The sequence below is a fragment of the Pseudophryne corroboree genome, chromosome 11 (genome assembly GCF_028390025.1).
Source record: "Pseudophryne corroboree isolate aPseCor3 chromosome 11, aPseCor3.hap2, whole genome shotgun sequence".
NCBI classification, from domain to species: Eukaryota; Metazoa; Chordata; class Amphibia; order Anura; family Myobatrachidae; genus Pseudophryne; species Pseudophryne corroboree.
Window position 1 is genome coordinate 315,863,697 of NC_086454.1, and position 22,647 is coordinate 315,886,343.

The following is a 22,647-nucleotide window of genomic DNA, read 5'->3' on the forward strand; positions in this document are numbered from 1 at the left end:
CACCACTTATACCAAATACTGCTGTAACTATAACGTCTGTTCAAATCTACAAGGGCGTCCTGCCAAGACAAAATAGACAGCCGATCCATGCCACATTATCACAGTTGTTGCCTTTCAGCCATATAAAGAAGGTATTTTGAGACTTGAGGCTGTATCTTATGCTAGAATAAAAGATCCAGTCTGTACATTACGGGGAATCCTGATTTAAAGTTTATTAAATTGTATATTGCCAAAAGAAACAGCGGTAGGGTTGTACGGTGTAAAAGACAGTTTCCTCATCTGACAGTTATGGTCACTGCGTTTTCCCAAGGCAACGTGCCTGACCGGAATGTAGGTATTGGGCATCATAAATTCTTGATCATTTATTCAACTGTAGGATATAGGGGGTCATTCTGACCCGACCACACGCTGCAGTTTATCGCAGCGGTGTGATCGGGTCAGAACTGCGCACGCGCCGCAGTACGCCGGCGCATGCCAGATGTCCAAAGGCCATCAGGCCGCTACGATCGCCTCTGCCTGATTGACAGGAAGAGGCGGTCACTGGGCGGGCAGGGGGGGGGGGCAGAATGGTGGCGTTTGCCCGCCGTTTCATTGGTCCGCCATTTTGGACCGAATGGGGGGCAGGCCACAGCAGCTGCGTGACGTCACACGCAGCCGCTGCGGGCCGGGGAGCGATGAGTAGCTCCCAGCCAGCACGCTAAAGCTGCGCTGGTCGGGAGCTAATCTGGAAGCACAAAGGCATCGCCGCTGTGCGATGCCTTTGCACTTCTGTGGGGGGGGGGGGGGGCGGCACTGACATGCGGGGCGGGATAGCCCTGTGCTGGGCGTCCCCCCGCATGTCGGTGAATGATCGTAGCTGTGCTAAATTTAGCACAGCTATGATCATCTCGGAATGACCCCCATAATACAGAATACAGTGAGAGATGTTATTGGCGGCTGCACAAACTTTGCCTGTAATTCTGTCCTGTGCAATATACTACACCATGGAGCCGATTCTAAGTTGACTGACAAGTCGGCAGTAATTACTCTGCATTGCATGCACGGAACTAACCGTGGATTTTCACCTGTATGCGGAGATTGGGTGTGGTATGCAAGGTCGACCACACTTAGGTCAACAGTGTCTAGGTAGACCACTATTGGTCGACAGTAAGTAGGCCGACATAGTTTCTAGGTCGACAGGGATTCTAGGTCAACATGTACTAGGTCGACATAACAGAAGTTTTTTTAACTTTTTTTTTGGTGTTGTTTTCTCCGGACAGTGACCGGGAACCCCAATCACTGCACCGTGTCCCCTCGCATGGCTCGCTTCGCTGCGCTCGGCACAGGTTACCGTTCCCAATTGTAGTCCGCGTGGATCGTAAAGTATGAAAAAGTTAAAAAAATGAAGGAAAAAAGTGAAAAACTCATGTCGCCCATTTATCATGTCAACCTAGAGTCACTGTCGACCTATAGTGGTCGACCTAGACATTGTTGACCTAAAGACCGTATACCGCGGAGATTATGCATGCCTAGCCATACTCTTGGATTCACTGTCAATATCGTGGTGTATTAGAGCTCGGTGTAATGACGCACACTCACAATTCTGTACAGGCTGCAGTTCCATCACCTATATCTCCATAGACTGTGCCTACATGTGATTTCCCCATTGGGGCAGTGCGTGTGATTTCCCCATTTGGGGCAGTGCGGATGGTATAATGGCCTGAGCACTGAGGTCATGGGTTCGATTCCCACCATGGCTCTAACTGTGTGGAGTTTGTATATTCTCCCCGTACTTGCGTGGGTTTCCTCCGGGTACTCCGATTTCCTCCCACAATCCAAAAACTTGGTAGGTTAATTGGCTCCCAACAAAATTAACCCTAGTGTGAATGTGTCTGTGTGTACATGTGGTAGGGAATATAGATTGCAAGCTCCACTGGGGCAGGGACCGATGTGAATGGGAAAATAGTCTCTGTAAAGCACTGCGGAATATGCGTGCGCTATATAAATAACTGGTAATAAATAATAATAATACATCCTAATTACGCCTCTTCAGCTGCAAGTGGAGATTCTACTGAGTTGCATCACCCACCAGAGCCGGCCTTAGGCATAGGCAAACTAGGCAATTGCCTAGGGCATTTGGTATGCTTAGGGGCACCAGCAGCTTCTGCTGATTAAAATGATATGCGGCATGCCTATATTCTGTGTGTGACTGCGGCTGTATCTGCATACGAAATGCTATGTTACAGTGTATTCCTGAAAATCACTGTACTATAGCATTTCATATGCAGATACAGCCGCAGTTGCACACAGAATATAGGCATGCTGCATATCATTTTAATCAGCAGAAGCTGCTTGTGCGTCCTAGCCACATAGTAATGCAAATAATATGATGCATTTTCATAAACAAAAGGCGCCCGACGTTAGCAGAGCTGCCAGCTGACTCATGCCAGGCATCTCCTGCAGAACCAGTGGCGGTGCTAGGGGGCACCAGCCAAAATCTTGCCTAGGGCATCATATTGGTTAGGGCCGGCTCTGTCACCCACAATTGCTTATGCTCGGCTCTTGGGCATGTGTAATGTGAAAACAGGCCATATATTGTTCATCAGCCCAATAGTATTCCCGTTACTTAAGAATGAATGAACGGCTATTGAATTGGATTTAACTTCCTATGTGGTCTGCAACCCTAATTTCTTTTTATTCTCTAACTATGAATTTACATAATACAAGCAGTGCAGCAGCTAGGGTAATCCAGGCTGTCTGGGATGTAGCTACAGTACCTTGCAGTAAACATAAACAGGTGCGTTGCTGGCTTATTCCTGTACCAGCTCCCTGTGCTTTTTATAATGTGAAATAAAATGTATATCGGCCACTAGGTGGCAACTTATGCTTCCAAAATTCTCCACTGTTCATGTAAATGCTCAGTTTATTTAGCATAAGTAATAATGAATTCTTTTCTTTTTTTGGTTTATTTTTATGTGAAATGTCACATACCAAACGTTTATTACCGAAATGGTTTGGAGGATGTGTGCAAAATGACAGATAGCACAATATCTGAAATTTAAGAATTACCATAGTGAATAGCAATGCCTATTCCAGAATGCATCTCTGAATCAGAATGTTTCTGGCTTATTATTTATGAACAGTTACATATGTAGTGCCTACCTATCCGCAGCGCTTTAAAAAGAATATCTAACCATCAGTAACTCACTTCAGTCCCTGTCCCAGGGGAGCTAACACACACAGTGTCTCACACACACACACACACACACACACACACACACACACACTATAGTATTTTTTCTTTTGTTAGAAGACACTTGACCTATCAGTAAACCCACCAATATGTTTTTGGATTATGGAAGGAAACTTGAGTACATTGACAAAACCCAGACAAAAACATGGTGTGAACATGCAAACTCCACACAGATAAGACCCTGGTAGTGTTCAAACCGAAGACCACAGTACTGAGAGGCAGCTTATAAATTCAGAAGAGTATTCGTAAGAAAATAAACAAAAGTTTAAACTAACTTTATACGTGTGAAAACATTGAAAAGTTTTACTGTGTCTCCTTACTTTCACACCACAAGTTTGAGTCTACATAACCAGTAATTATTAACGGATGGATGGTCCATTGTCCTCAGATGATGACAGAATTCAATAATGCTCCTGCACTTTTATAGCTTTAAGAGAGACCTCTAAGTGACCTTCTGTGTCAGTATACTTCCAAGTTAATGATAGTTTTTAATTAAATCTCCATACTCTTAATTTAGTCATTTTATTGAGCACTTTGAAAACGAACATAGCATTTCCAAGATTTATTGGATTCTATGGTCTGGCTGACACACTCCTCGTTATCTGTATTAATGTGCAGTCTCATAGACCCATGAGTTATGTGCAGAAGCAGGTTTAGTTTGGGGAATTTGCCAAGTCTATGGTTTGCCTGCAAAAAATGACTTCCTTCTGTGAATTGACCCCTCTCAGGAGCCGATTGTGGCTCAACGTTGGCTCTTGTGTTTTTAACATAGTGATGATTGAACCAGCAGACAGAATTATCAACTACATCTTATCCCCTTCAGGGCTGGAATATAGGTCCTACATTCACTGATGGTGATGATCACCTGTGCAGACAGAACCTTTAGTATTGTTCTGCGCAGTTCTGTCACTTATCTGTGCAATTAGTGATTTTCATTACATTTTGGTTACGGAGAACACTTAAATCACTTGGTTACTTCTATGAACTGTGTCCATCACTGCTTAAATGACGCGTGAAAAATGTTCAGGGTTGGATTTTTTTTTTTCTTCTAAAAGAATTTGTCAATATCTAAGAATTGGTCAGAACCTTTGAATTTAATGTATGCTATTTAAGACTAATGATGCCTTTAACTTGAAATTTTTGTCATGACGGTGCTTATGTAGCATTGCCAATAATATGAATTTTTGTGCTATGTGTGTACTTTATCTTTGTGTTCTCAGACTCTCATTTGTAGCTCATTTAAAATATTTTTGGACTATTCCGAGATCATAAACAGGTAAAATGGACATGGACTACACTATATATAGCCTATATATGTCGGCTCCCTATTTACACCTACGTTAGTGGCCATTTCTCCCATGTACAGTAGCTAAAGGATTACTGCTGAATACGTGACTCTGATGATATTTTAAAGACTGTTGACTGGTTCCTATGAGTGACTGTCCCCCTCCCCTTCTTTCTACCAAGTCTCACAGCTCAGCACCTACTTTTGCAGCAGATTGACCCCTTCATGGAGTAGAAATTCCTTTAGCTGATGTCAAAGTTTAGCTATTTGAGGAATCTGCAAGTGTCTGCCTGCTGGCTACAGGATGGGGAGAGTGCATGGGGCTCATCGAAATGCCCGTGGAGCGTAATCTAGATAAATGGTAATATTCAAGGCTATATTAACTGCAGGTCTTTGAAGTGATGTGATCACCTGAGCTGTATAAATATTTTCAAGAAGCCTCAATGAGAATACAGTTTATTACAGACTGCGTGGCAATAGGACACGGACCGACAGGCATTTTAACTGACCCTGCCGATATCCGGGACATACACCGTGAGATCTCTCAGAGTGTAGGTCACATGATATTGGTGCTCCACCCCCGGGGAGGAGACATTTCCCCCTTCCTATGTGGAGGAATGTTGTTCGGCCGTGGTAGGGCACACACTGCCCGATGCGGCCAACCAAACACTTTGAAAATATTGTATGCTGGACAATCCAGAATGCCCGGCCGATCAATATTTTCAGGTCAGACGCCCACATAGACGCTGCAATTATCTGCTCGATCCGCTGATATCAGGCGGATCGATCAGATAATTGTATCACGTATACCCAGCATAAGCCAGTTATTTTTGCTGCATAAAAATGCTAATATGACTTCATAACTAGGTTGCCTATTCTCCCCAGTGTGGGGGATGTGCTCCCGGGAATGAAGGCAGGTCTCACACATTTTACCCCCTTCTCCAGTGAAGTGGGCAGACAGGGGACTCTCCCCCTTCCCGCAATGCAATGGCGTGATTTGTGGTATTGCATTACTCGATTTGTAGCGGCAAGGTACTGCTCCTCCTGCTTTGATCAGACCCTCCTTGGACCTCCGGTAGGATGGTGGATAAAATCTTTATGTTTGATTTAATATGATTTTTTTGGTGCACAATAAATCTTTTATAAAGATGGAAATAACTAAAATGTATTCTGTAAATTATTGACTGCCTATGCCACAGGATAACCCTTCAATAGCAGCCTCTGTGTAAATCAAAGCTGTTCAGTTGACAGACCATGTTTAGAATGTGTTACACTGTGACGTTATTGTAGCCTCCGGTCTCTTAGTAAATCTTACTAGACTATGTAAAACAAATGGTCGTTTCCATTGTTTTTGGCCTACGGGAGTGTGTTTATGGATAGTTTAAAATAAAAATGAACCGGCAGGGATGAAGAGCTATAAGGTTTTCACATGAGAACTACAAATGTCCGGTAAGTGTGGCACTATGCAGGATACAGTGTTATCTATTTCTTAGGGTACGTTCCACAGGTCTTTCGAGTCTTGGTAAAGTCATCTGTAAAAGTAGTTGGTTGCATGAATTTTATTTCATCTGCTGGCAGAAATTAACTTTGATGAAAACTGTTGTATGGGTAATAAAAAATAATGGGTTAGATGTATGAAGCAGTGATAAGAGTGGTGAAGTGAGCCAGTAGAGAAGTTGCCCATGGCAACCAATCAGCCGCTACATATCATTTTATAAAATGCATTTGATAAATATTACTTCAAAGCTGATTGGTTGCCATGAGTAACTTCTCCACTGACAAACTTCTCCACTCTTTTCATTTTTTCATACATCTCCCTCAATGTGCAGTAAACCAGGACTGGTCAAACCAACGTATTACTCAAGGACCATATTTTTCAGATCTCCTAGCTGGTGCACAGGTGTATACATTGCTGTCACATTTTAAAAGATCCACAGTCACAAACTATCAGTGGTCCTTGAGCACCGTCACAGTTTATCTGCAGATTGATTTTCTGGGGGATATTCCAAGGGTTTAATAGTGGATGTGCATCTTGAGTTGCACTTTGAGGACAAGCATTGAAGGCTGCCACTGTTTATGCCAGAAAATGGTGATCACTGCTTCGCCATACAAAGACATCCTATCAGAAAGTACTGAGGGCCTCATAGCACCACATAACCTGAAGAAGACATTTATTTGGCAGAATGAACTTGTCACCTGACCTCTGAATGTATAACAGCAACAACCAACAATACAGAGATATTGCAAATTCAGACTGCAGATGGGTGTGGATCATTGCATCGACAGTTTCTAGGTCGACAATGGTTGGATCGACCACTATAGGTCGACAGTCATTAGGTCGACAGGATTTGAAGGTCGACGGGTTCTAGGTCGACGTTCTAGGTCAAAAGGTCAACGCAAGTTTTTCAGGGTTTTTTTGGTGTCGTTTTCTCCGTACAGTGACCGGGAAGCCCAATTAGTGCACCGTGTCCCCTCGCATGACTCACTTCGCTCACCATGCTTCGGGCAAGGTGCCTCGCTGCGCTCGGCACAGGTTACTATTCCCAGTCCTAGTCCACATGGATCAATAAGTATGTAAAAGTTCAAAAATAGAAAAAAAATTGAAAAACTCATGTCGACCTTTTCACCTGTTGACCTAGAACATGTCAACTTAGAAACCATGTCGACCTTGAAAACATGTTGACCTAGTGACTGTCGTCCAATAGTGGTCGACCTAAACATTGTCGACCTAGACACTGTCGATCTTCAGACCGGATCCCCGGCAGATACCCATAAAGAAGTCAACTGGAACATCTTTGTTCCCTCAGATGCATCTATTATACAATGCACAAAGAAGATGTGTGGATGAGCACTTTTTGGTTTGCCAAGGAAGACATAGCAGTAACTGCATACCGGTATGCAAGAATATTGACTTTTTACTGTGGTTTCAGATTGGTCACATACAGTACAATTCTCTGCTGTTGTAAAGTGCAGAACTATCCTTACTTAACTTACTTTAACATTGATTAAAAGAAAACTGATGCAGTATAAATGTTGTCACTTTGATCTGTCCTTAATAGGGGAATTTTGCAGTCTGATTTTTAATGAACTGTGATGTATTGTAATTTAGAAGTTGTATTTGTGGGAATTAGATTATTCTTATTTATGCGTATTTTTGAATGGCTACTTTTATTAAGAAAGGAAAACCTTTGCTCTCATATTGAACACGTAAGGTGTAACACGACAAAGCCATTGCTAATCTACTGATGCAGGTCGTATTGCGGCTGAGTGTCTCTGTGTATGAACTATGGGGGTCATTCCGAGTTGTTCGCTCGTTATTTTTTTGTCGCAACGGAGCGATTAGTCACTAATGCGCTGGCGCAATGTCCGCAGTGCGACTGCGCCAAGTAAATTTGCTATGCAGTTAGGTATTTTACTCACGGCATTACGAGGTTTTTTCTTCGTTTTGGTGATCGTAATGTGATTGACAGGAAGTGGGTGTTTCTGGGTGGAAACTGGCCGTTTTATGGGTGTGTGCGAAAAAACGCTACCGTTTCTGGGAAAAATGCGGGAGTGGCTGGAGAAACGGAGGAGTGTCTGGGCGAACGCTGGGTGTGTTTGTGACGTCAAACCAGGAACGAAACTGACTGAACTGATCGCAGATGCCGAGTAAGTCTGGAGCTACTCAGAAACTGCTAAGAAGTGTCTATTCGCAATTCTGCTAATCTTTCGTTCGCAATTTTGATAAGCTAAGATTCAGTCCCAGTAGGCGGCGGCTTAGCGTGTGCAAAGCTGCTAAAAGCAGCTAACGAGCGAACAACTCGGAATGAGGGCCTATGGTCCTAATGCAGATCTGATCGCTGGGCTGCTAAAATTGTTGTCCTGCGATCAGATAGTCGCCGCCCAAGGGAAGTGTATAGTCGCCGTGCAAGTGTGCGTTCGCATGTGTACGCCGAGCTGCAAAAAAAAACCTCAGTCAGCAGACAGCTGCAAATCCGTTTGCAGCTCACTCACCATCGAATGATTGTTCCAGTGTGTGCAGTGTGCACGCAGCCTAGGACTTACTCCTACAGTGTGATAGAATCAGGCTGATGGGGTCCGGAGCTGACGTCAGGCACCCTCCCTGAAAACGCTTGGGCACTCCTGCGTTTTCCCTGACACTCCAAGTAAACGGTTAGCTACCACCAAGAAACAACCTCTTCCTGTCAATCACCTTGCGAACGCCCGTGCGAATGCCTGTTGATGCCGCGCTCAGATCTGAATCACCCCCTATATACAGGACCAGGAAATGGAGGCTGCAAATCTGTCCAGGACTTACAGTAGCTATTGGTGTCTTTATCGGATGGTAAAGCAGAGCTTTGAGAGTTTGGTTCTAGATCGGTATGACTGACTATATAACATGCAGCGTCGGGCTGGGGCATGTAGGGCCCACCGGGGGATTGCAGTGGTAGGGGCCAATGTTAGGGGTGTGACCAGTCTGCACCTCATTGGTTTGACTAGCCATTAGAGAGTGCAACGTCTGGGCCCCTTCATAAATATATACAGCAAATTCGGCTGCTGCATGCATGATAATGTAGCAGATAAATAACAGCAATGCACTGTAGAAAATACACCATAGTCCAGTATAAGGTAACATATGTATAATGTATAATTCAATTGCACAGTCTGGAACCTGATCCTTAGAGCAGGAGGTGGGGCCCCCAGGCAGTAGGGCCCACCGGTGGTTTCCCCTGTACCCCTGTGTGCCAGTCCAAGCCTGATAACATGTAATGAGAATATCTTGGATCACTTTACCAGTTTTATCCTTATTCAGTGACTTACGGCCCTTCCGCACCAAGCGCAACAACCTATTTTTCACAACATGGATGATAGTTTATATTGGACAAGTGGATAAGCATTTAGGTGCATCACTAAAACTTATCTAATGGCACCTTTGTCATCATATACAGTATGTTACCCATTTTCCCAGATCATACATATGAGCAATTCTCTTATTATTCAATATGTGTCTGATAAAAGAAATGGCAACTTTAACACTGTAATGCTGCTTTCAGATCGCAAATGCCGGATCCCACCCGGTAAGAGAAACGTTTCCTTACCGGGTGGGATCCGGCATTTGCGCTCCTTTGCTGGCTTTCCGACCCGGCAATATACCGGGTCGGTTGCCATAGCAGCGGGGGGCGCAGCAGCAGCAGGGGCGGGGGTGGAGGCGGCGCTGAGAGATGAGCTCATCTCCTGCGCCGCCTCTCCCTATGCTGTGAATGGTAGCCGTGTCGCATCGGAACGGCTCCCATTCACACTGCACCTGACCCGGTATTCAACCCGGTAATAACCCTTCTTTTTTACCAGGTTGAATTACCAGGCGACCCGCTAATTCAGCAAAGGAGCTTTCACATCGCACACTGACCCGTTTCGACACGGCAATATGCCGTGTCGATACTGGGTTATTTGTGCGATGTGAAAGGGGTATTACAAACAATGGGGGTAATTCCAAGTTGATCGCAGCAGGAAATGTTTTAGCAGTTGGGCAAAACCATGTGCACTGCAGGGGAGGCAGATATAACATGTGCAGAGAGAGTTAGATTTGGGTGGGTTATTTTGTTTCTGTGCAGGGTAAATACTGGCTGCTTTATTGTTACACTGCAAATTAGATTGCAGATTAAACTCACCACACCCAAATCTAACTCTCTCTGCACATGTTAAATCTGCCCCCCCCTGCAGTGCACATGGTTTTGCCCAACTGCAAAAAAATTACCTGCTGCGATCAACTTGGAATTACCCCCAGTATACACTCAGGTACAGTTGAACACACTGCCCCGTGGTGCTGGAACAGTTACATATCTTCTCTTTGCAGCAGCCTCTGATAAATCTCTGGGTAAAGTGATAGCTCTGGCTATACTGTGCAGTCGAACTACATTTAAACGTACTTCCTAAATTATCTATTGCATTAATCTTAATTGGGTAAGAATTTATCCCAACAGTACTTGCTCTATTGGCTGGAGAACATTGAGCCTTGAGACTTGTTTTTTCGAAAATAATAATTTACTGCCTCCCTTGGTCATTAAATCCTTGAATCCAAAAACACATACAGTGTAATCTTAATGGTACCAGATGTGTGGGAATGGGAATTTTTCTGGAAAAAATATTTTTTACAAAAGATCTGATTTCTGAAACAAATGTGCTTCCATCCTATCTTAGATGCATGGTTCAAATATCATCAGAACGGGTTCAGTATGGTATGCCGGCGGCCGGGCTCCCGGCGACCAGCATACCGGCGCCGGGAGCCCGCCGGCTTACCGACAGTGTGGCGAGCGCAAATGAGCCCCTTGCTACGGTGCACGGTGGTGCGCCACGCTATTTTATTCTCCCTCCAGGGAGGTCGTAGACCCCCACGAGGGAGAATAAGTGTCGGTATGCCGGCTGTCGGGATTCCGGCGCCGGTATACTGTACACCGGGATCCCGTCAGTCGGCATACTGAAGACCACCCATCAGAACAACTCTGCCTCTGGGGCTACTGGTCCTGATTTTGAGATGGGAGGGCAAGTACCCATGCACCAGGGCAAACCATGCTGAAAAAGGAGTTCAGATGTTGTGTCATTTGTTTTGTATGCAGTGTAAATACTGACTAAATTTGCATGCATATTCGAGAAATATAATAAATAAATATATATATATATTAAATACACACATATACAGTACAGATGGTGTAATGGTTAGCATTACTGCCTCACGGTTCGACTCCCACCAAAGCTCTACCTGTGTGGAGTTTGTATATTCTCCCTGTACTTGCGTGGGTTTCCTCCGGGTACTCTGGTTTCCTCCCACAATCCAAAAATATACTGGTGGGTCAACTGGATCCCAACACAAATTAACCCTAGTATGAATGTGTGCTCGTGTACATGTGGTAGGGAACATAGATTGTAAGCTCCACTGGGGCAGGGACTGATGTGAATGGGCAAATATTCTCTAGAGCGCTGCAGAATGTGTGCGCTATATAAATAACTGGTAGTAATAATAATATATATATATATATATATATATATATATATATACACACTGTGTGAATATATACATGTATATATGCTGTAGCAGTATACAATTCTGCATATTCTAGTGATGATGATTGATGATATTGGCAAACGTCTCAGATGAGCTGTTGTGAAGTTACATAAGGACATTAGGCTGACATAGCCTTCAATACGCAGGTAGGGAATGCTTAGACTTGTAGTCCCACAACACCTACATATCTGCAGGCTGTATATGATGTTCACATGTTTAGTTTTATGATATGATTTTTGACTGTGCGCAATAAGGTTTAAATCTGATATATGTCCTATTAAGACCACAGGGTTTAAATATTATTAGAGCAAAGGTATAGTTCATGAAAGCGGTTTCCTTGACTAGCGTATGGATCATTCCCCTGATCATGACTTCCTTTGGAAGGGTTTGGGCTAATAAGAATGCTCCCTTTAAAGGTGTTTACACAAGTGGAGCTTATTATGGTGGCATGCCCTCTCTATGTAAATAGCCCCCTGATAAATCACTCCATTGTTCAGTGCCGCAGACTCAGAGAAATTAGATTTACTGTAAAAATAGTCCAGCCATGCTTCGTTCCCGACCAGAGCTGCTCTTTTTGGGCTTTCCCTCGTCATCGCACACAATCTCCTGTGGCTACAGGAAATCCTGATTTTCCGAGCCTTTCTCAGCCTGACTAGTCATAGGACTGACAATGGGGGTCATTACGAGTTAATCGCTCGCTGACGTTTTTCGCAGCGAACAGGTTACTACTGCGGAAAGCGGATCGTTGCTGGGCGGTGGATTTAACGAAGATATCCATTTGCACAGCCGATCGCAAGGAGATTGACAGGAAGAAGGCGTTTGTTGGTGGCAACGGACCGTTTTCAGGGAGTGTTTGGATAAACGCAGGCGTGTCCAAGCGTTTGCTGACATTAATTCCGGGACCAAAAAGACTGAAGTGATCGCAAGGGCTGAGTAAATCCAGAGCTACTCAGGAACTGCAAAAAACTTTTTCGTCCCGCACACTTGCAAAGTGAAAATACACTCCCCCGTAGGCGGTGACTATGCGTTTGCACGGCTGCTAAAAGCAGCTAGCGAGCGATCAACTCGGAATGACCCCCAATGTTACTATAACTTTTCACATAGCTTATCTGGCCCATAGAGTAGGCAAAACAGTCATTGAAAAGACCTCTTTATCGTAAATAGATGACAGGAGTCAAAACTGTTTTTTCCTGTTCCACGCTATATTTATGCCCTGCCTAGATAGTGTTGCACCAGGGACTAGTGTGAGGGGACATTGCCAAAGAGAGATCATACAGTATTCACTCGTCCTTCCATAACTGCATTGTTTTTTACGCTTTAAATAGTAAAAATTAATCCAAGGTATTTGAAGCTCTAGCTTATTGCCCAATAATGGTCATTACACGTTTTAGATATATTATCAGCTATGGGGCCGGATGTAATGGCTTGCCTGGTTGCTTTTGCCTTGTAAACGTTTTCTGCTTTAAAAAAAACTCTCGGAGCTCCGGCCGTCTCGCAAGTCATTACATCCGGCCCATGATGTTAAAACTATTTTCTTATTTAAGACGGTATAGTGCCATAGGTAGTACTACAATAACAGTAAAGTCAATGGGGGTAATTCCAAGTTGATCGCAGCAGGAAATTTTTTAGCAGTTGGGCAAAACCATGTGCACTGCAGGAGAGTTAGATTTGGGTGGGTCATTTTGTTTCTGTGCAGGGTAAATACTGGCTGCTTTATTTTTACACTGCAATTTAGATTGCAGATTGAACACACCACACCCAAATCTAACTCTCTCTGCACATGTTATATCTGCCTCCCCTGCAGTGCACATGGTTTTGCCCAACTGCTAAAAAATTTCCTGTTGCGATCAACTTGGAATTACCCCCAATATTCATTACAGTACAAAAATGATCTCTCTGTGTAAGTTCAGACTGTACAGGCCCCCATGCACTACAATGATATGTCCTGAGGCTGAAGTCGGAGGTGATTTCCCTTGAACTCTCCCGGGAGCTTCCCATGAATGGTTCCATACGATTTGGTACTTTTGCATGCAATATATCGTATGCGATCCCAGCCATGCCTGCGGGAACCGACATATCACGAGTGCAGCGCTAACGATCTAGGGGAGCCGATCCGACCCTCACGGGAACGCGCATTGGATCAGATCAGATCGGAAACACCTCCAAAATGCCCGATTTCACTCGATATATCGGCCCGAATGCCCGAAATTGGATGAAATCGGGCATTATTGTTCTAGTGTATGGGGCCCTTAAAGGGTAGTCAAACAGAACATTAAGATCCATATTGATTGAAAAGCCACATGGAACTTTATATTGTATGTGGACTGACAGGAGGACGGGTTAGAGACAATTGTAGGAGGCTACAAATTAATTCATAATAAATCACAAATTAACTTGAGCATCAGAGGAGCTATGCGTAAAGAACCGAAATTCGTGAATTCAGCGCCGATGACACTTTAAAATTCACACTGAAAGACGGCAGGTGAAGCCTCGGTCAGGCTGCAATGTGCAGTTATATTTCAATCTTGTGAATAAATACAGTTCTAACCACCAATATGAATGTCCTCCAGTTTATTTTTGTCAGATGTCTAGACGGGTGAACCTGTAGTTTATAATCCAGGCGCATATGTGTATTGCTTAATTTCTGCTAAATTGTAACCGTCGCCTTCATAGGCATTCTATGGCCTGTAAAATGTGTACAAAGTATTTAATTCTACAACCTGTGTGTTTGTATGTGTGTGTATATGTTAATCAGATATATGGTTGACCACAGCTGGAAATACATATGGGGAGTAATGTGATTAAGCCATTAGCATGAAGACATTTGGAATTTTCTATCTCCACCATCTAGTGGTCTAGAACCTGTTTTCTGAAGTATTTGAAGTAACCCCAACATCATTTGTTTTGTTAACATTTTCTGAAGCGTGCAGATGTGAGTTCATCTAATTATCCCACATATTGTGACACCTGGAAATCCTCCTCTTGTGTATTTCAGGGTTCACGGACAACACCATATAGATGGATAGTCTTGCCACAGAAAGGGTTCCTGATGGAATATACAGACACCCTGAGGCTTGAATGATCAGGTTAGTCACATCATCCATTGCCAAGCCAACTAAACCATGAATGGACTGAAGATAAATACTTGCATGCATGTAATGTCCTGTCTCATTATGTTATACACAAAGCAACATGCTTACTTTTAATACTTAGTTCAGTGTTTTCTGCACTTCCCAGTGATTTATCATTATTTATTTATTAAAAGTTTCTCATATAGTGCAGCAAATTCCGTTGCGCCTTAAAGTGTGTACACACGGTGAGATTTATCCTTGCATTAGTGCAAATTACACTGTTTTAGGCAGCTTATGATAACGATTCGATCCCGATGCGCGGTGCCACTTGGTTGGTATCGCAAGGAAAGATAGACTGTGCAGGCAAGTCAGTCTTGACTGTGTAGTGTACTATCTAGTACAAAGTATAGTCAAAATTGGCACTTAGTCAAAATCGCACATAGGGGGTCATTCCGAGTTGTTCGCTAGCAGATTTTGTTCGCTGCGCTGCGATCAGGAAAAAAAACATCACTTCTGCACATGCTTATGCGGCACAATGCACACGCGCGTCGTACTATTACAACAAACGATGTAGTTTCACACAAGGTCTAGCGAAGTTTTTCAGTCGCACTGCTGGCCGCAGAGTGATTGACAGGAAAAGGGTGTTTCTGGGTGTAAACTGACCGTTTTCAGGGAGTGTTCGAAAAAACGCAGACTTGCCAGGAAAAACGCAGGCGTGGCTGGCCGAACGTAGGGCGTGTTCGTGACGTCAAAAGTCTGAAATGATCGCAAGCGCTGAGTAGGTCTGAAGCTACTCTGACACTGCACAAAATTTTTGGAGCCGCTCTGCGATCGCACTTCTGCTAAGCTAAAATACACTCCCAGTGGGAGGCGGCATAGCATTTGCATGGCTGCTAAAAACTGCTAGCGAGCGAACAACTCGGAATGAGCGCCATAGTCAAAACCGGTGCTTCTGGGCGCTGGGGGAGTTCAAGAGAAATCGCATAGTCAAAATCAGAGATAGTCAAAATCGCACCGTGTATATGCACCTTTACAGTAGGAAACAGTGATAACATAAAACAAAACAATTGGAAACAACAGTGAAAAACCAAGATTGAAAAAAACAAGATTCACAGTCATAGAGGTCGGAAGGCCCTGCTCGCTTACAATCTATAGGGAAATAGGCATTGATGTACAAGGATAGGTGTTATCTATTGCATAAAGGTTCACCAGATTTCAAAGATTCTTGGTGGGCTGTATGATATGGTCACACAGCATTGTTGGCCTGGGGTCAGGAGGATGTGAAAGTGAGGAATGAGAAAATATGTGAGGATATGAGTGGACTACAATGGGGAAGTAATTGGATAGGAAACATTATGAATGTTATGTGGGCAGTTCTAGAATTTGACAAGCTTGCCTGATGAGGTGAGTTTTCAGGCAGCGCTTGAAGGTTTGGAGACTAGAGGAGAGTCTTATTGTGCGTGGGAGGGATAATACCCTACGTGGCAAAAAGTATGATGAAACCCCTCTAATTTATGGGTTTGCCCATTTCAGTCACACTCATTGCTGACATGTACATAAAAAGCTGCAAACAGCCATGCAGTCTCCATAGTCACACATTAGCTGTGGAATGGGAAGAGCATATAGACTTAATGCGTCACTGTCATTGGTTGCCACGCTTTCACCACATCAGTTCATCCTATTTCTACCCTGCTAAAACTTCCTTGGTCTCCTCTAAGAGCTTTTATGAAGTGGAAACATCTAGGAACAACCGCGCCTGCACCAAGTGAATAGGTCCCACAAGCTCACTGGACGTGGCAGCCGAGTTTTGAAGTGATGAGCAATGCTTAAAATGTGTCCCTACTGCAATACCTATCGCCTTTGGAAGGCTGACGGCAAGAGAACGTTTCGTCAGGTGCTTCCTTGGATGAGCTACATAAGCCTCAGATCACCATGTGCAATGGCAAATGTTGGCTGAAGCTTTGTGAAGCACACTGCCCTTGGACTCAGTGAAAAACATGGGCGGAATATTTACTTAACTATGAGTATATAGATGTGGAGATGTAGCCTATAGCAACCAATTGGATTATCGCAATTATCTTCTAGAAGTTACTAGATAAATGCTAAGTGGAATCTGCTTGGTTGATAATGGGCAACTTCTCCACTTTTATAAACCCGCACTTTAGTAAATTTATCCATGGAGTGACAAATTGCACTTCACCATTTGCCGGTCTGGCAAATTATTCTGGGTTTTTGTGGTGCCAGGAGAACGCTGCTGCCTGAATGCATCCTGCCAACTGTGTAGTTTGGTGGAGGAGGAATAATGGCCTTGGACTATTTTTCATGGTTTGACCTGGACAACTTTGTTCTGGTGACAGAAAACCCTATTGCTGCAACATACAATGACTGTTCTAGAGAATTGTGTGCTCACAACTTTGTGGCAACAGTTTGGGGAAGGCCCTTTCCTGTATCATCATGACTCAGTGAGGTCAATACATACATGGTTTTACCAAGCTTGGCTTGGAATATTTTGGCAGCCCTGCACAAATCTCGGATCTCGCATGCATTCCATCTTTTCAGTGTCGACTGTGCGTCAGGTCTTATTGGTCATCAGCAAAACCCGACTTAACGCATGCTTTTGTGGCTGAATGGATGCGTATCCCCTCAGCTGAGTGACAGTATCTAGTGGAAATCCTTCCCAGGAGTCTAAGGTCTGTTGTAGCAGTAAAGGAGTGATTAGCTGCCTATTAATGCCCATGGAGTTGTAGAACAAACACATATGGGTGTGACGTTGGGGTGCTTACTTACTTTTGGCGTTTAGTTTACTTAAGCGTATTTGTCCCAAGACCAGTATTTACTCAGATGGTGACATATTTTGACATAAGGATAATTTAATGGATTAAGCGACCCCCCTCCTTTCCCAAAACCTAATATAAACTTGTCTTTAGGCATGCAATCTATGTCATGCTTTGCAGCTTATATGGTATCCTGCAGAGGGCGCCAGAATAGCTTAAATCAGTTTAATTTTAAATGTGGTCCTCCAAGGACTGGACGTCGCTTGATATTATAGGTGTACATCATTCCACACTTTATATTGGTTTTGCAGTCACATCAGCTAGGGTTAAAACTGTACTACAAACACAGAATTAGACCACTGTTCTCTTTCTGATGTGGAGAGAATAATAGAGAATTCAGAAGTAAGTCGGGGAAGATGTGCTTTCGTTGACATCAGTAGCGTAGAGTACTTTAAGCATTCATTTTATAGGAGCCTTTGTCTACTTGTCCCTGGAATTTGTGCAGCCCTTGTATTGGTGTTATTATATATGACCAGTCCTCCCTTTTAACGCAGGCAATGATAATAAATATAAAAGACTGGACTACTGTAATCTCCTCCTGACTGACATCCCTGACAAATAACTCTCTCCACTCCAATCTATCCTCAATGCTGCTGCCCGGCTCATCTTCCTCACCAAACGCGCTACGTCCACCTGCTCTCTTCTAAAAGACCTCGCCTTCCCTTTCAGAATCCATTTCAAGCTTCTTACACTCACTTACAAAGCACTCACCCACTCCTCTCCCATCTACATCTCTGACCTTATCTCCCTTTACACTCGCACTCGTCCTTAAAGTATACAGTAATGCATTGTAGCACTGAGCAGCTGGGCAATGTACAACATCGAGTGTGTGGTTTACACTGGTGTCATGATCTCACACTATCAGAAACACTAGGAGAAGTACTAGGACGCTCTGGAACGGGAGACACACACTGGCTGTTCTGCACGAGCCCTAGGTGACAGGGCAAATTTCCAGTTTGGCCACACATAGGGGTCTATTCATGAAGCAGTGAAAATAGTGGAGAAGTGAGCCAGTGGAGAAGTTGCCCATGGCAACCAATCCGTGTTGAGGTAACATTTATAAAGTGCATTCTATAAAATTATACTTAGCAGCTGATTGGTTGCCACAGACAACTTCTTCACTAGCTCACTTCTCCACACTTTTCACTGTTTCATGAAACAGTGAAAAACATGGATGATATCTGGTCTTGTCTGTCGCACACATGTGCAGGTAGGGGTCTACTATGACCTAATTTACCGGCATGCCCAATTATGGTATCACCGACATCAATAAGTTGTTTTTTGGGCATTGTGGTTGGGCCACATTTTGCAATATCGGACCAATTTTATTGGGATATCGCCAAAATATAACAAGTTTGGTGGACGTGACAGAAGATCTACCGACCAAGATAAAATGTCTTGTAAATCTGGACTGAAAGAATGTCTTTCATTTTTAGGTTTCCCTGACAGTCTATGCCAGGCATGTCCAAACTGCGGCCCTCCAGCTGTTGTGAAACTACATATCCCAGCATGCCATTACACAGTTTTGCAGTCAGAGAATGCTAAAGCTGTGTCAGGGCATGCTGGGATGTGTAGTTTCTCAACAGCTGGGGTGCTGCAGTTTGGACATGCCTGGTCTATGCAGTCCAAATGTGAAGAACTGACACCCGTGACTTAAGGTAATCTATGAAGTATCTTGCAGTGCAATAACAATACATCCTCTGTAACGTACTAAACTGAAGTCAAGTTGCATTTTGTATGGCTTCCTAAGTTCCTAGTGACAGCCACATACGTATATGAGCAAAGTTGTTATAGATTTACCAGAACTCAAGAAACATTTTCTTTTCTTCATACACCAATCATCTTGTGTGGAAGTCTGTTGTAAAGCGCAGTCCATAACCTTTCTAAATGACTAATCTAATGAATTACAGTTTGATAGTAAGTGCACATATACAATTTCAGTGACCTTAAACACTCCTGTCACCACAAATGAACCTTCCCAACTCTGATAGATAATAATTTTTATGTCCTGCATCCAGAAATGTAATATTTTGTATCATTCTGTATTCTCTGCTCATGCAGATGTGTCCTTACTACGTAAGCTTTGCTAAAAACTCGCCGAAGACCAATGTATTGCATCACAATGATGAAAACTTTATCAGCCATTCATCATGTGCAAGTTTTCTCAAGAGATTCCTCCCGTTCATCTATATTAAAGCAAAAAGTTGCAAATATTCAAATAAAATTGCTAAATTGATCAAAAAGTAGCAGAATATTAGAAAAAACCCATTAAGACAAGTCAACATTGCTGTCTGTCCACAAGACTAATGGGCCCTACACATTTGTCGAACCGCCGCCGAGCTGCCCAACGGCGGAGACGGCCGTCAGGCGACCCGGCGGTGGGGGGAGGGGGGCGGAGCAGTGACGGCACCAGCCTGCCTGCTTCGTGGGACTTGTGGGGGAAGGGGGGGGGACCGGCCCAACCACTTGACGGGTTAATGAGACCGTTCCCCGCTGACAGGACACTAGCTCCTGAGGGAACTATTCACAAGCCCCACCACAGCGAGCGTACATTCCCGCAGCACGCCACCACCCCTAACAGAGCGAGAAGAATGAAGAGTGGTGAGTACTAAGCCGGCGTCCAGGTTAGTGGGTCGCTGGCCATTATGGCGGTATGAGGGTACGGAGACACATGGCTTCTCACCGAGGCGGACTGCGTCTCCAGACTCAGTACACAGTGCAGACGCACTGCTTCTGAGGAGGCGAACTGAGTCGCAGTACACTGTACACAGTACCCACACTAGCAAACACAGACTCAAAACAGTTAGGACTCCATTTTAAGCACTAAATGACCTCAGCCAGTATAAAAAAAGCGGGAAGACCGCGCGCCATTGAAAGGGTGGGGCTTCACTATGGGGGTCATTCCGAGTTGTTCGCTCGTTATTTTTTTCTCGCAACGGAGCGATTAGTCGCTAATGCGCATGCGCAATGCCCGCAGTGCGACTGCGCCAAGTAAATTTGCTATGCAGTTAGGTATTTTACTCACGGCATTACGAGGTTTTTTCTTCGTTCTGGTGATCGTAATGTGATTGACAGGAAGTGGGTGTTTCTGGGCGGAAACTGGCCGTTTTATGGGTGTGTGCGAAAAAACGCTACCGTTTCTGGGAAAAACGCGGGAGTGGCTGGCGAAACGGAGGAGTGTCTGGGCGAACGCTGGGTGTGTTTGTGACGTCAAACCAGGAAGGAAACTGACTGAACTGATCGCAGTTGCCGAGTAAGTGTGGAGCTACTCAGAAACTGCTAAGAAGTGTCTATTCGCAATTCTGCTAATCTTTCATTCGCAATTTTGATAAGCTAAGATTCACTCCCAGTAGGCGGCGGCTTAGCGTGTGCAAAGCTGCTAAAAGCAGCTTGCGAGCGAACAACTCGGAATGACCCCCTATGAGCGGATCCAGCAGCTCACCAGCGCCATTTTCCCTCTGCAGTGGACACAGACGCTGACTGACAGGTACGCGCAGCTCCTCCGGAGTGACTCCAGATTACCTCAGTGGTACCAGGGTGTCATAGCAGGGGGGGTCTATAATTTATGTTTATGGCTGTTTTATTTCATATATACAGTGGTTATGCTGCTTCTATCATACACCGCTGGTGCTTGCAACACGTTTTATATACTTGTAGGAAAAAACTGTCCTGTGTATTTATTAAAGGTCATTGTAGTTCAGCTCTGTATGTTTCTGTCCAGTCGCTTGGTTGATCTGGGTGTGGTATGAGTTGCCGGCGGCCGGGTCCCCGGCGGCCAGCATACCAGTGCTGGGATCCCGACCGCAGGCTTGCCAACAGCGGGGCGAGCGCAAATGAGCCCCTTGTGGGCTTGCTGCGGGCACGGTGGCGTGCTACACTATTTATTCTCCCTCCAGGGGGATCTTGGACCCCAAGACGGAGAAAAGGTGTCGGTATGCCGGTTGTCGGGATTCCGGCGCCAGTATATTGTGCGCCGGGATCCCAACAACCGGTACACTGAATACCACCCGGTTGATTCCACCTCAGATTGGCTGGTTTATGAGCCACACTGTCTAAGCAGTGCTTGATAGTGGAACCTCTGGTGATGTAAATACAGTATGAGAAGGCTCTGACAGGTCCCTGGACACATGTCTGATTAACCCTTCAGCTGTTGATGCTGATGTACAGTTATACAGGAGTTAAGAATCCTGCAGATGTCAGACAGACACTCCAGGCAAGCTCTGGAAAATGGCCCCAGTTGCCAATTTTCACAGCTTGCAGCGAGAGATTTGAAGCCGGCTCCTGTCTGGCCTTTCCATTTAGTGTCTATTTATCCTCCAAGTTCTTCTTTAAAAGACAGCCTCTGTTAATTGGAAAACGTCCCTCCCTTAAAGAAAAACACACACACCTTGTTCTGGGCATGTGGCTGGGAAGAAACATTGACATGTCCCGGGCACCAGGTGGGGGGAGCAGTCAGATTGGCAGTCACAGCAGAGAGGGACTTAAGGAACATGTGAGTTCTTCTGTATAAAGCTGAGTTACTGAGATTGTCACCATTGTAACGGAGACTGTCATACCCCTTTCACATCGCACAAATAACCCGGTATCGACACGGCATATTGCCGTGTCGAAACGGGTCAGTGTGCGATGTGAAAGCTCCTTTGCTGAATTAGCGGGTCGCCTGACCCGGTAATTTAACCCGGTAAAAAAAGAAGGGTTATTATTACCGCGTTGAATACCGGGTCAGGTGCAGTGTGAATGGGAGCCGTTCCGATGCGACACGGCTCCCATTCACAGCATAGGGAGAGGCGGCGCAGGAGATGAGCTCATCTCCCAGAGCCGCCTCCACCCCCGCCCCTGCTGCTGCTGCGCCCCCCGCTGCTATGGCAACCGACCCGGTATATTGCCGGGTCGGAAAGCCAGCAAAGGAGCGCAAATGCCGGATCCCACCCGGTAAGGACACGCTTCTCTTACCGGGTGGGATCCGGCATTTGCGATCTGAAAGCAGCATTAGTAACCAGGATGTAAATGGCTTTTAGTATCTGCAGGATGGATGCTTCTTGGAGGTCATTCAGGTGCGGTTGCAATGATTTGCCATATGCAATTGCAATTATATGGTAATATGAGCAGAAGCTAACCTGCGCAAAGGGATGCCCACTGCAATAACATTATTTGCACACGGTGCCGCATGATTACAGAAACATCGC

The 22,647-nt window shown here is 44.7% G+C and overlaps 1 protein-coding gene and 1 long non-coding RNA gene across 6 annotated transcripts in view; one reads left to right on the forward strand and one right to left on the reverse strand.

Annotated features, from left to right (window-relative positions):
* The window catches only part of LOC134969593 (uncharacterized), a 640,552-nt gene that overhangs the window by 148,560 nt on the left and 469,345 nt on the right, over positions 1-22,647 (forward strand). For all 4 annotated transcript variants that reach the window (XR_010189504.1, XR_010189505.1, XR_010189503.1 and 1 more), the window contains exon 2: positions 14,552-14,642. This is a non-coding gene — a long non-coding RNA (uncharacterized LOC134969593). The remainder of the gene's footprint in view (positions 1-14,551; positions 14,643-22,647) is intronic.
* Positions 1-22,647, reverse strand: part of ZNF469 (zinc finger protein 469) — a 304,203-nt gene that overhangs the window by 17,047 nt on the left and 264,509 nt on the right. The gene's annotated exons all lie outside the window — the stretch shown is intronic.